The 11,960-nt window shown below is 39.3% G+C and overlaps 1 long non-coding RNA gene across 1 annotated transcript; it reads left to right on the top strand.

The window, feature by feature from the left end:
- The first annotated feature begins 2,386 nt into the window (after nt 1-2,386).
- On the top strand, nt 2,387-11,894 carry LOC310879893. Its single transcript, XR_014571219.1, has 3 exons — nt 2,387-3,268; nt 6,588-6,662; nt 11,379-11,894. It is a non-coding gene; the product is annotated as an uncharacterized lncRNA (long non-coding RNA).
- The last annotated feature ends 66 nt before the right edge of the window (nt 11,895-11,960 follow it).

Below are 11,960 nucleotides of genomic sequence, written 5' to 3' on the forward strand. Positions count from 1 at the left end.
CACTGTCTACATTATAATACAATATTCATTCACAATATATACATACGGAACTTAGTAAATTGTTTCTGGGTTTAGGAGTGGAATGTCAAAAGCTAAGACATGAGCATGCATCTGCTTTGGATTAAGTTTTACAGACCATCAAGCAAACGCAGCAGAAGAATAAAGAGACATGGCTTATAACCTGGAATAATTTGAATTCAGGGTTTGAATCCAAAATTCAAATAGTTATTCTCTTCTGAAAATAATTAAAGGTTGGCAGCACTTTTAGTTATGTGAAAGTGACAGTAACCTTTGTAGTAAAGGACTTCTGGTAGAACACAATGTGATCTCATTGTTCTCTTAGAAGAGATCCCACAGTCAGTGATGAGAACCTGGAATATGCTTCATACTGTGCGTTCAAGTTTGAAATGAATGTTGAATCTATACCAAGAGATTTCTTTAAAATATGCATAAACTCTTTTCACAGCATTTTGTTTCTTACCAGCAGTTTGCTGAACACCTCTTCAAACTCTGCAGCCTTTTGCAGTTGTGTCCAACTCTGGCCACCAGTGCAACAAAAGAGCAGCCTGTTTTATAGAGAATTTCATCACTGTTAGTGCTAAACTGTCCAAACAAACAAAAAAGAACAACACTAGCACTTCCTGATTCCTAACCTTGTTGGATGTTGTGTTCCTCTGAAAGAGGTGGATGGGCGAGTATTGCTCTTGAGAAAAGCTTTTTGTCTTACCAAGACCAGTTTTTGAGAACCTGTGAGCTGTCAATTCTTTTTTCCTGAACAAGAAACAAAGGATTTTGTCCTACTTTTCTAGAGATTAGCTTTTGTTTAATCTTCCAATCTTCTGGCATACTGAATCACTGACTACTCTAATAACAACATGCTGGTTAATCCTTATGAAACATGTAGTGATAATTCCGCCTAAGAAACAATTCATGTCTTACTGGCTGTCAGCTGAAAGATTATGTTAAAATTTCTGCTGTTCGAAAAAAAAAAAAAAAAGAAATGTGTGTTTCTCCCCTCAATTATTTTATTTTGAACAATGTAATCACATTATTCTCTCTTATTTCAGGCATCCTCATCACAGATGGTCATTTTTTACTGGATTTCATTTTATATTCTCTTAGACAGACCAAAGGTAGGAAAAGAAAACCTACCTTTCAGCTGGTATTTGTGAAAATCTTGTGTGAAACTCCCCCAGGATTTGAATCTTAACATACTGTCAATGACATAATTTTCTTAATGATTTTGCACCGTTCTTGAAGTGGGAAAAATCTACTTGTTAAGTAATACTAATGAACATACTGCTTCTGCTGCTAACCTAACCCTACCGTAACCTTCCTTTTTTTTCCTGCTGTCATGAGGGGAAATGGTCACTTTTTTGTTGCGTACACAGCACACAAAATGAAGGCCTGACAGCAGTTCACAGCCAAGTCAGCAGCACAGTGAAAATCAGCAAGAGCTGCTGATGACTAGTTGTAGGACTACCATTAAAGCCATATTTCAAAATGTGCTTTTATGTCAGTGAGACAATTCTGCCTTAGTACATCTTTCAGCCCAGCTCCCTGTGCATGGACTTGCCTTCTTAACTTTGTCCACTGTGCTTCATTTTTCTCTTTTTTAATCTGTCTCCTTCAAATCTTCCCCCTGACTCACTTACTTGCACATCCTTCTGAGACATTTTAAAAATAGATGGCTGAAAATAAGAACATTACATAAAAATGTGGAACCACCGAGACACATGGAAAACGTTCACCATAAATCACTCTCCCTCCTTTACCTTTTGCATTGACTCTGAACTCTTTTGAGCAGACAATTTTCTCTACAGTAATACACTCAGCATGCGGTGCTACTGGACCTACAGATGATTAGCAATGAGTAACCCTGTGTCAGGCTTAGTTTCAGTCCTTTCAATGAGAAGGAAATGTCTATACAGCAGAATGGATGATCAAAATCATCCCCATTTAATAGGGTCACATTTGTTGGTGCTTATCAATGTAAGATCACGCAGTAATAACCACTGTGTTCAAGAATAATTATTTTTAAAATTACATGCTGTACTTTAACTAGCATTGGATATCACTGCTCAGTGTAAAAGCAAACCATTTAAAAATAAATACCAATTATAGATTAATGAAATATAAAAACAATCAAGGAATTAAAAATATTTAAAACCTGGCATTTAATCTTTTGCCAATATAAAGATGAGATTTCATTTTCAATATTCGCTATTTTCCTTTTGATCTTTCATTACTAACTTGAATTCTCTTTTGGTTTTGACTACCTTGTGTTTAATTTCAAGAGAAATTTATCTGCAGAGAAAAGCCTGAGATCTAAGGATGAATGCATTTAGTTATGTTTTCTTCCCACCCAGCCTTACAAGTGGGAGCCAAAACCAATTTGTTTGCTTTTCTTTATATTTGTTTGTAAATGACAAAACGCTATGCTGTTGTGTTTTGTGTTAATAGTTATGTAACTTGGTCTACTTGCTCTGATACGTTAAAAAAAAAAAAAAAAAGGTAATTTGTTTCACCAAGAGCTCCCAGGTAGCTCTTGAGCTGTTAGCTGGAGTTTCCATTCTCAGAAGGTATGCATCAGTAATCAAGTCTGTTTACTTCTTCCAGTATGAACTCTGAAGGAGGGCTGATCCTGAGACAGGTCTGTGACTGAAGCCTCTGAATTGTGAAAGGAGCTAATGGAAGGGTCTCTGACAAAAGCCACTGCCTTTTTATAATAGGGGTTAAAAAGCTGAAAATGAATTTCCCAGAGTGCGTAACACAGCATCCTTTTGCTGCGCTATATCCTGGGAAGCATCATGTCATTTTCCTCTCAAGGGGTATTATACGTTCCACATAAAGGTGCCTGTTTAGAGGCATCTTCATTTTGGTTGCCTGTGGACTTTACAAAGAGATGTAGAGCCAGGGTGAGTGAAGAAATGTCTCTGTGTTGATGAGTCAGGCTGGGGGATGAAGGCCAGCTGGGCGCTATTATAGATCGCTATGAACAGCAGTGGCATGGGCCTCATGGAAAGCTCAGACACCTGGGTCTGGGATGGGAGGTCAGCGTGGTAGCAGACAGGAGGAAATGTATCTTTTTTTTTTTTTCTTTTAGAGAATTTGGGGTAGAGGAAATAGGAGTGGTGTTCTCTGTCAATCTTTAAAGTTAGAACCAGTAGTTCCTGCATTATTTATTGATGTTAGTGTTTCACGTATCTCTTCTGAATGCTGGAGGAAAACATTGCATTCAAGTTCTCTACAAAGCATCTCTGTTGAGGTAAAGCTGGGGGGTTTAATTAAGCTGGGGATTGAATGTATTGGAAATAAAAGAAAAACAAGGTCGAAGTCCAGGAAGCTGAGACCTGCCGATGTTCTTATGTTTGTAGCTGACCAGAACTCCGCTTCCTACAGACCCCGGCTGCAACATCTCTTTCTAGCAGGAGTCCTGGGCTCAGTAAGCTGCCTGATGCTGCTCGGGGGGGGAGAAATGAGCTAATTTGACCAGCTACTGTATTTGGGGCCAAATCATGCTTTTGGCAATGAAGTTTTCCCCTGAACTGTATCAGTCAGTCTACTGTAAATTCACCCCTACGTATTCTGCTGAAGGCAAAAAACTGAGGTAGTTAACTCCCCTTTGCGTTTTTTTTTTAATATATGGAATAATAATATCTGACTCTGAAAAGTCATGCTGACTCTTTAAATCTTTTTTATTTTAAACTATTTTTTCCTTCCCTGAACACTGGAATACATTCTTGCCCTCTGGATAAACCTGAATCAAACTTAACATTAATTTGCAATCTTCTTGCCTTCATGCTAAGCTAGCCAAGGTACTTTACTGCTAATTTCACAGCTCTCAGTACCTCAAGGCAACGCAGCTCCTGTAACGTTTCAAGCCTGGTGAATGATGTCTGTAGTTAGGAATGAGTGCAATGGTCTAGTGAGCTTAGAAATGTGCACAGCGTTACATGGGTTTCTGTTACTCTGTCAAGCAAAACACTTTGCAGATTGGCTCTTCCGGTTCTGGTTGCTTCTGCTGGGGACAGTGGAGGCTGATGGGGTCTGCAGGGCTCACGTAAAATGCTATGACAGGGAATATGTGGAGGCAAAAGCATGACAAAGATTTCTAGGTGATTCTGAGGGCAGTTAGCATAAACCTGAGCATTTCGGATGTAAAAGGACATAACTGTCAACAGAGGAAGAAAACAGAAGAGATCAGCCTGTTACTGGAGGTAGGAAGTCCTTGGAATCAGCTGCAGTTTACTGTAGCAAGTAACTTAGTCTGCAGAGGAACTTCAACAAATTCTTTTATACCCGATGTTAATGGAGTTGCACAAGATGTATGCTTGAAAGCTGGGAGAGGTAAGTGGGGAGCTGGGGAGGAGACATCAGCTAAAGGCAGCTGTCAGGATCATTGCTGTGTGTGTTTCATGATGAAAACCTTTTGGCAAGACGAGAGGCTGCAGTGGTATCTTCAGAGTGTTTGTGTCCATGGACCATTTTATATAGGATAACCAGAAATAAATAAAGTGACGTGAGTATAGGGTATAAACTCCACTCTAAGGGCCCAGCTACTAGCTCCGACAGGAGGGGACCATCCATCTAGGCTCTGTTTGCTGCTCCTTTACCTTGCTGAGTAGTGCAGGTACCACTAGAGGGCTGTCAGGCAGAAGGAGTGAGGACCTCTGGGAGGGTGTCCAGGGCTGAACAGGGTTCGGTGCAGGACCCCTACAGACTGGTTTCGAGGCAGGGTCTTAACTATCAGAAAGTTTAGGAAGTGAAAAGGGGAGAGATTTAGTCATCCTGAATTGTGTTTCTACGATGTGAAACATTGATGTTAATTATAAATGAAGCTCTTGATTCGTTTTGGCCTTGAAAGCATGATTCAGAGGCAGGGTGCTTGTGGTCTGTTATGAGGTTTCAGAGGATGGCGGCATCTCTGTGAGCCACAGGTAGCAGCGTGTGTGAGGTCTTTTTTGGTAATTCATACATTGAAGAGATAGAAGTCCCAGAGGTAAAAAGGGCTGAATCTCTGGAGTATGTTTTTTTTTTGTTGTTGTTTTATTTTTTTGTTTTCAACTTGCTGTTCTAATTTGTATAAGAACGTTAGAAGTGTATCTGAAGGCTGCCTTGCAGTGTTATAAAGTGTTAGTCTAAGAAGGCAGTAACAAAATAGATAAGATGCTGAACAAGAAGGGGACCAGCACAGTGACTTGGCAGTGGGGGTCCTGCTTGGCCAGTAGCCTTTGGTTCAGATCTGACTGGAACGGAGTTGTAATGCAGCAACTAAAGCGCGAGCACATTGTCTGTCCGTGTGCGCCTCACTTCCTCGACGGGCTGCAAGAGTGGGAGAAGATCCTGAACGCTGATGTCTCAATATTGGCTCAACACCAAAGCAGTGTTCCTGCAGATTCAGTTACACTCATCTGGACGTTTGGCACATACGTTGATATTTCTTTGATAATTTTCTTCAGTCGGTAAAAGTGCACCCAGTGACTATATGGGGAGGGAGACCAATGCAGTGTTACAAAGACACACACAGATCCTCAGATGTGCCACTGCAGGCCGCAGCTGAGGAGATGTCAGCTTAAAAACTGTCTGCTGTGTCCTTCCTTACAGGCAAACTCACATGTTTTGTGAGGAAAATCCTCCATTAATACTTGTTTCTCTAGACCTGCTTCTCTTCTATCTCATGAGACCCAGTCATACAAACACAAGTCATTGAGACAATTCTCTTTGATGACTTCGAGCAGGGTTCAGCTCTGTGCAGAGCCTTCAGCTTAGAAGCTGCCTGACTTACCTGCCACATTTTAGAAGAAAACGTCCAAAACTAATAAGCTTGATTATTCAACGGAAAAGCAGATAGGAGAAATGAGTGCTATTGCTGTCTTGTTGCGTGCAGGGTGCTCCAAGACTTTTTGGCTTGTTGCTTTTGCTCTCTGAATAAAATGGGAGAATCGTATAAATATTGGCAGTCCTCAGTGCTGCTTTTTAGCCAAAGTTGAGCAAGTAAACAGCTGTGATTATGCCAGCTTTTCTCAAATGAGCATGCCCTTAAGGAGCAGGTTCAGCACCTCCCCGTAGTTCTAATTAGAGTGTGTTCTCTCCCATGTACAAGAACACAACAATTATCTAATAGCTATTTACAGGTTGGGATATTCCCTGTGGTGCTATTAGAAGGCCTTTAGTGGCTTCTCTTTGTGTTGTAGACAGGATGAATCAAGACTTGCTTCCCTGTTCTTCCAGTTTCCCACCCAGAATGAGCCAGGCTGGAAATCTGGCAGGAGCTTTGAAGCTTCCTCCCTTTCGGAAAGGCTGGTATTTGGGAGTGCTTGGTGTGGCACTTTGAGAGTGTGTAGTCTGTAATTTTAGGGAGTTCATGGTATATATGAAATGACAACCAGCAGTACTAAAAGTATAGATAAGACTGGAAATACAAAGGCTTGTGTTCACGTCTGGTATTGCAATTCATGTTAACAAGGAAGTTGCAGGTGTCACTGTTTAACTGGACTTCTAGAGCCTTAAGTGTTGATCAGTTATTTGTAAAAGGAAAGTCAGTCTTTCTCTTCAGCTTTCTGATAGTCTCTTTTGCATTTCAGAACCACTTGATGAAGCAGGAGAATGACAGCAAACGCAGCAATAGAGAAGTCCTTGCAGCCCTGTTCTCAACTGCAGTAAGTTGTTGAAGTCTATGGATTTTAAGAGTGATAGAGATTCACACCACATCTAGGCGCTTTTTTTTTTTTTTTGGTATCCCAAGATGAGATACTGAACCTAGCAATGTAAAAAATATAAGTCTTTTAAAAAAACAGTCAAAATCTGTGTTGCTTCAGTGTTCAAATCTGTTTTCTCATTGGAAATCAAGTATAAAATTTAAGAGCTACGTAGAGTTTTCAGTATACTGCGTGATACAAGCTCTCTAGACTTCCACAGGAGCCAGAGGTACTTTGCAGATCACAAGAATTATCCAACAACCTGCAAAAACAGGCCCCTAATTTGCTCTTAATTCAACAAACGGTTATTAAAGACCAGCAAACCCATTATCCTGTAGTGCTGACATACTTTGCTCTTTTGGGCCATAATTTGAAACTGATTTATCTTTTGTTCTGTGCAGTGTTCCTTCCAATAATCTTACTCTTGAAATTTGTTGGTTTTTTTTTAATGCTACTCGTGTAATAACTCAAAGGAATAGACTCTTTGTCACAGTTTTACTCAGAAATACAAAACTCTGTAGGAAAATGCAATTTTAAATTCTGCTAGAACATTTCACAATCTGCGGATCACTAATGGCACAAATCTATTTGACCTTCATTTTCCATTAGGTATCTTTGTATAGGTGTGAAATTAGCTTAGTTTGTTTAAGCATGCATACTTACATCTTAATGAGCTGATAGCATTATCTTTATCAACCCTGTAAATTACTGAACTAAGTCCCACTCAATATTAGATGCAGACAATGTCCTAGGTATGAACCTATGTAACAGAGTTGGAATTACAGATAAAGCTATGTTAATAGCATTAATCAAACCGAAAACTTAGCAGTGGGAAAGGCAGAGAAAGCTTCCAAGGTTTTACCTTCTGATTCCTAGAAATATCCTGTTAAAAACCTAGTAATTGTGCTGTACAAGTCTATTCATGTATCTTTGCTAAACTGTGTAATTTTTTTTCTTTAATCATCAGTAGCTCCTAGCTCTTCCTTCTTTGAAATTTCCTGGAGTTTGTCTTTGAGCTGAGATGATTTCTTATGAAATTCTAATATAAAAGTCTCTCAGAGCCAGATCAGCTCTAACTAATTTGGTGTGAAAGTAGGCAGTTTGGAAAGCTTCAGGATACCTTGGTAGAAGGAAAACACCAGACTAATGAATATTTTTATAATTTGGAGGAAAAGTAGATCCTCGAGGCATAAAGTTTTATCATTGTCATCTACTTTGTTGTTGTGGTGAAGATATTTCAAGAAAATGATTTGCAAATGAAATTTTAAGGAAAATCTGTTTAAAATTTTCTCATTAAAAGACTGTGTTAGACACTTACAGGATGGTACAAGACCTGTCGATCGAAGGAAATAAAAGCACTTCATGTTTGTTTTATTGGCATTCTCTGTTCATGAATGCAATTCAATTATCTTTGGTATTTGTCACTCTGCACCTTTAAGGTTATAGAATTTTCCTATTGGGATTCATAACGATATGGCTTTTTGTATAGCAAATGAACCGTTCCTGATGTAAGCTTCCAAGAGCAGGAAGGCAAAGACAAAAGAAGCTGTGAATCTAGGAATGTAACTGTTGAAGTTTAGGGAGTGATGTGTACCCAGATACAGACTTAAAGGCAAGCGGTGGAACATCAGCAAATGATCATGCAATTTGTTTGAATTTAACTGAAAAATCACTGAGTGCTCACAAAGGCATTGATAAGGTTTCACTTCTGTGTAAGGTCAATATAAACTCCACCTCACCTACTTTAGGCAGAAGAAAAGTTCTGTATCACTCCATTTATTCTTCCTGAGACATATCAGTTTCCCGAGAGATGATAAAAAGAAATTATTTTGAAGAAGTCAAGATGAAACCTGTTGACTTGTAGTTAGTGTCTAACTGACTAATTCTTCTCTGAACACTGGAACTGGCAAGCAAGGAATTTCAGAAGATATTATGACTTTGCCATCTGCATGTATGGTGTTCTCTGCTAATATATTAAGTCCTAAAGGATTTCTATTTTTTTAAACAAAGTTGTCAGGTATGAACCAGTAAACCGTCTCATTTAAGATTTAAAATTTTAAGTGCTATTAAGTGTTGTATCAAGATTACGTCTTATTACTAGTTATGGTACTTTTTACTGGTGATATAACAGACTCTTTTTCAGAAGAGATGCAAACAAAGGGTCTTCTACAGCCCTTCTCTTATAGATATATGCTTTATTTTTACAACCAGGCAGGAATCAAGTATAAAAATAATGAAATGTAGCTGGATTTTTACCCTTCCCTCTTGCTGAGTCTACTTTAATATTCCACTAAGGTGGCCCTTAAGCACTCCTACTTGGTGCTGATAATCTAAGTCGTTTTCACTTGAGCTGGTTCCTTGGTCCTTGCTAGAATGCAGCTCTCTCTTATAACGATGTAGCTTAGGGGTAAATTTTACCCAGGGAAGTGGTGAACACCCCGTTTAGCTCAGACAAGCTGTTGCTACATAAGCAAAATAGTTCACAGAAAGGAATTTAACACTTTCAGTAAAAATGTGCTGGAATGTAGAAAACAGACTCCATTCAGGATACTTGAGTATTATATTGGCCTTTTATCAGTTTTAATTTTAACATGTGGCTAACTCATCAAAGTGAAAACTTTCTGCTGCTCTTTCAGGGAGTGTGCTGTACTTCTCATTTCCTTGACCTTTTAAGTTCATCATTTTTTATAGATCAATGCAATGTATTAGAACATTTTCCTGAAGGAAAAAAAAAGGGTAAAAATTGCATTAAAAATAAAATTAGAGGGGGCATAATCTGTATAATTTTTATCAGCAGACATGCTTAAATGTTCATAATAACTGCAGAAATTAAATAATTAGCTTTACTGTTTGGGTATGTTTGAAATAAAAAAAAAATATATTGACCAACATAAATTTTAAATAGCTCAGCTCTAATTTATGTTTAGAATATGCATAGTACTTAGGATTAAATTACAGAATAATTCACATAAATAATGTACCATTCTCTCCAATTAATTTGTGATTTAAATAATAAATCTAATCTGAATTATATATAGATGCCAGTGTCTGGATGCAAACTTCAGATTGCCAAAGACAGATAAAAAGCAACTTTCCGGAGATCTAACAGTAGGTTATAAGTTATAAAATACTGACCCCATGAAAGTAAAGGGACTTCATTACTAAAAGAATACATCCATTTTATATAAAGCTTCTCTGCCAGAGGAACTGATGAAAGTCAAAGAGGAGAAACAGCTGGAGAATGGCTGGGAGGTACGAGTGCTACAGAGAGAATTCAAAGCAATTTGCAGAATCCCTGAAGAAATTACAGTTAGGTCAGAGCAAAGGTCTTAGTCCCTCAGTACTATTCCAGCGTCATAGGAAGCTTGCATTTAGTCCATGATCAAAACCAATTCACTGTGTTTTGGTTCTGAGTCAGACTGGCGCTTGGGAGGGTCCTGCATTGCATTTCCCTGTGATCCTGTCCCTCTGTTAGCTGGTTTGCAGAGCAGGATATCTACTGATTCCCCTAAAGAAAGCATTATCATCGGGAATTTTGTGGGTCCTTCATTATGCGGCAAAGATGTTGCTGATCAGAGTTTCAGTTAGAAGTTAGAAAAGGGATGTGGTGCCTTGATAAGGGCTGAGGAACATGGTGCCCACTGGGTAACGGGTGCTGGTCCCCTGCATCTTCTAGGATTTAGATTCAGGGAAGAGGCTCTGAACTAAGAGAGGCTTGATGCCAGGCACCTAAACTGCTCTTTTAATTAAGTCTAGTTCTGAAATGATATGTACTTGGCAACAACAATATCTGCTAATTGTAACTGCTTGTTCTGAATTCGTTACTCAGTTGAATTACACAGGAACTAAATGTTCCCCTCAACATATTTTTTTCTTCTCCTAATAACACAGTGAATCATGAAGGACATTTTCTATGAAAGCTGGTGCAGGCCTGACCCAGCAGTAGGAAGAAATTTGGTTAGAAACGGAAATGTGTGGTACGGTCCTGATTCTGCCAAAAGTACCGGCACTTACTTCACTGTTAAATGTTGGTGATTTCTTTTTTATTTTTAATTCCTCCAAGTTTCAGCACGTTCTTGCATTGTGGTGGTTTTTGTTTTTGTTTTGTTTTTGGGGGGGAGAAGGTAGGTAATTCTTAAAAAAAAAAAAAAAAAAAAAGTAGGTAATTCTAGCAAGGGGCAAGCACTATCTTCAGCTCTGTCAGAGCAGAGGGACAGAAGCGTGCTGCAGTGGGTGTTGTGGTGGTATGCAGTGGTTTTTCCTGAGGAGCTGAAACAACCCTAAAGAAATACAAAATCCCCAGGAGAAATGCAGGTGGCGTGACATGCCTAGGAGCTTGGAGGGGTCGAGGTCGTGGTCCACATCTAGGCTGGATTTTGTTTGGTTTCCTATCTGAGTAGTCCTGCAGTAGAGAATCACTGGCAAAAATAAAAGCTAATAAAAAAATTATCAGATGGATTTATGCATAAAACAGCAGAAATTCCACCTGTTATGTGGCAAATAAAAACTCCTGTCATCTAGAGTCTACTTGCTCCAATTGTGTTGCTACATCCCATCTATAATCTGCTAGAGTTTCCCTGCTTTAGATCATAGGGTCAATAGCAAGATAAACCCAAGAGATTAATTTGAGTCACGTGCTGCGAACTGTGCCAACAACTGTGGTTTTCTCTACTTAAGCTATAAAGCACAGTGAGGATAGCATCGAAAAACTGGAACTCCCAAATGCCTGCCCGAAGTTGCATAACTCTGCCGGTGACTGCGTTTGTGTGTCCACGTGGGAGGCTGGTCACACGCCTGGAAGTGTCCCCTGGGCTCTAGGGGACATGCCCTGCCTGAGCACGGTGCTTGCTGAAAACTGGAACTCAAGGGTCATCTCACTGAGCTCTGCTTCGCTGCAAGGTCATAGGGAACCTGGCAGGATTTAGGAAATGGAATAATGAAAGCTGAAAATCTGATTAAAATATTAATGAATTGCTTCATCTCGGTACTTAAATACATGTCAAAGTTCTGCAGATACCACCAGCACTGCTTACAAGCTGAGGACCCATGAGCAAACCAGGCCCTGTACACACAGATGTATGCACAAACGTGACTTTCATGTCTTGGCATAGGTTTCCACTAACTGCATTCACAGCATCTAAAAGGTTGAATTATAAAATATCATCTAGAATATCTCAAGAAGTAGCATTTTTGACTTTTGTAGGCCTGTCATTTTCTTCTGGCTAGACTGGTGTATGCCAAGAGGGACATCTTCTATTT

This window comes from Anser anser (genome assembly GCF_964211835.1).
Source record: "Anser anser genome assembly, chromosome: 11".
Lineage (NCBI taxonomy): Eukaryota > Metazoa > Chordata > Aves > Anseriformes > Anatidae > Anser > Anser anser.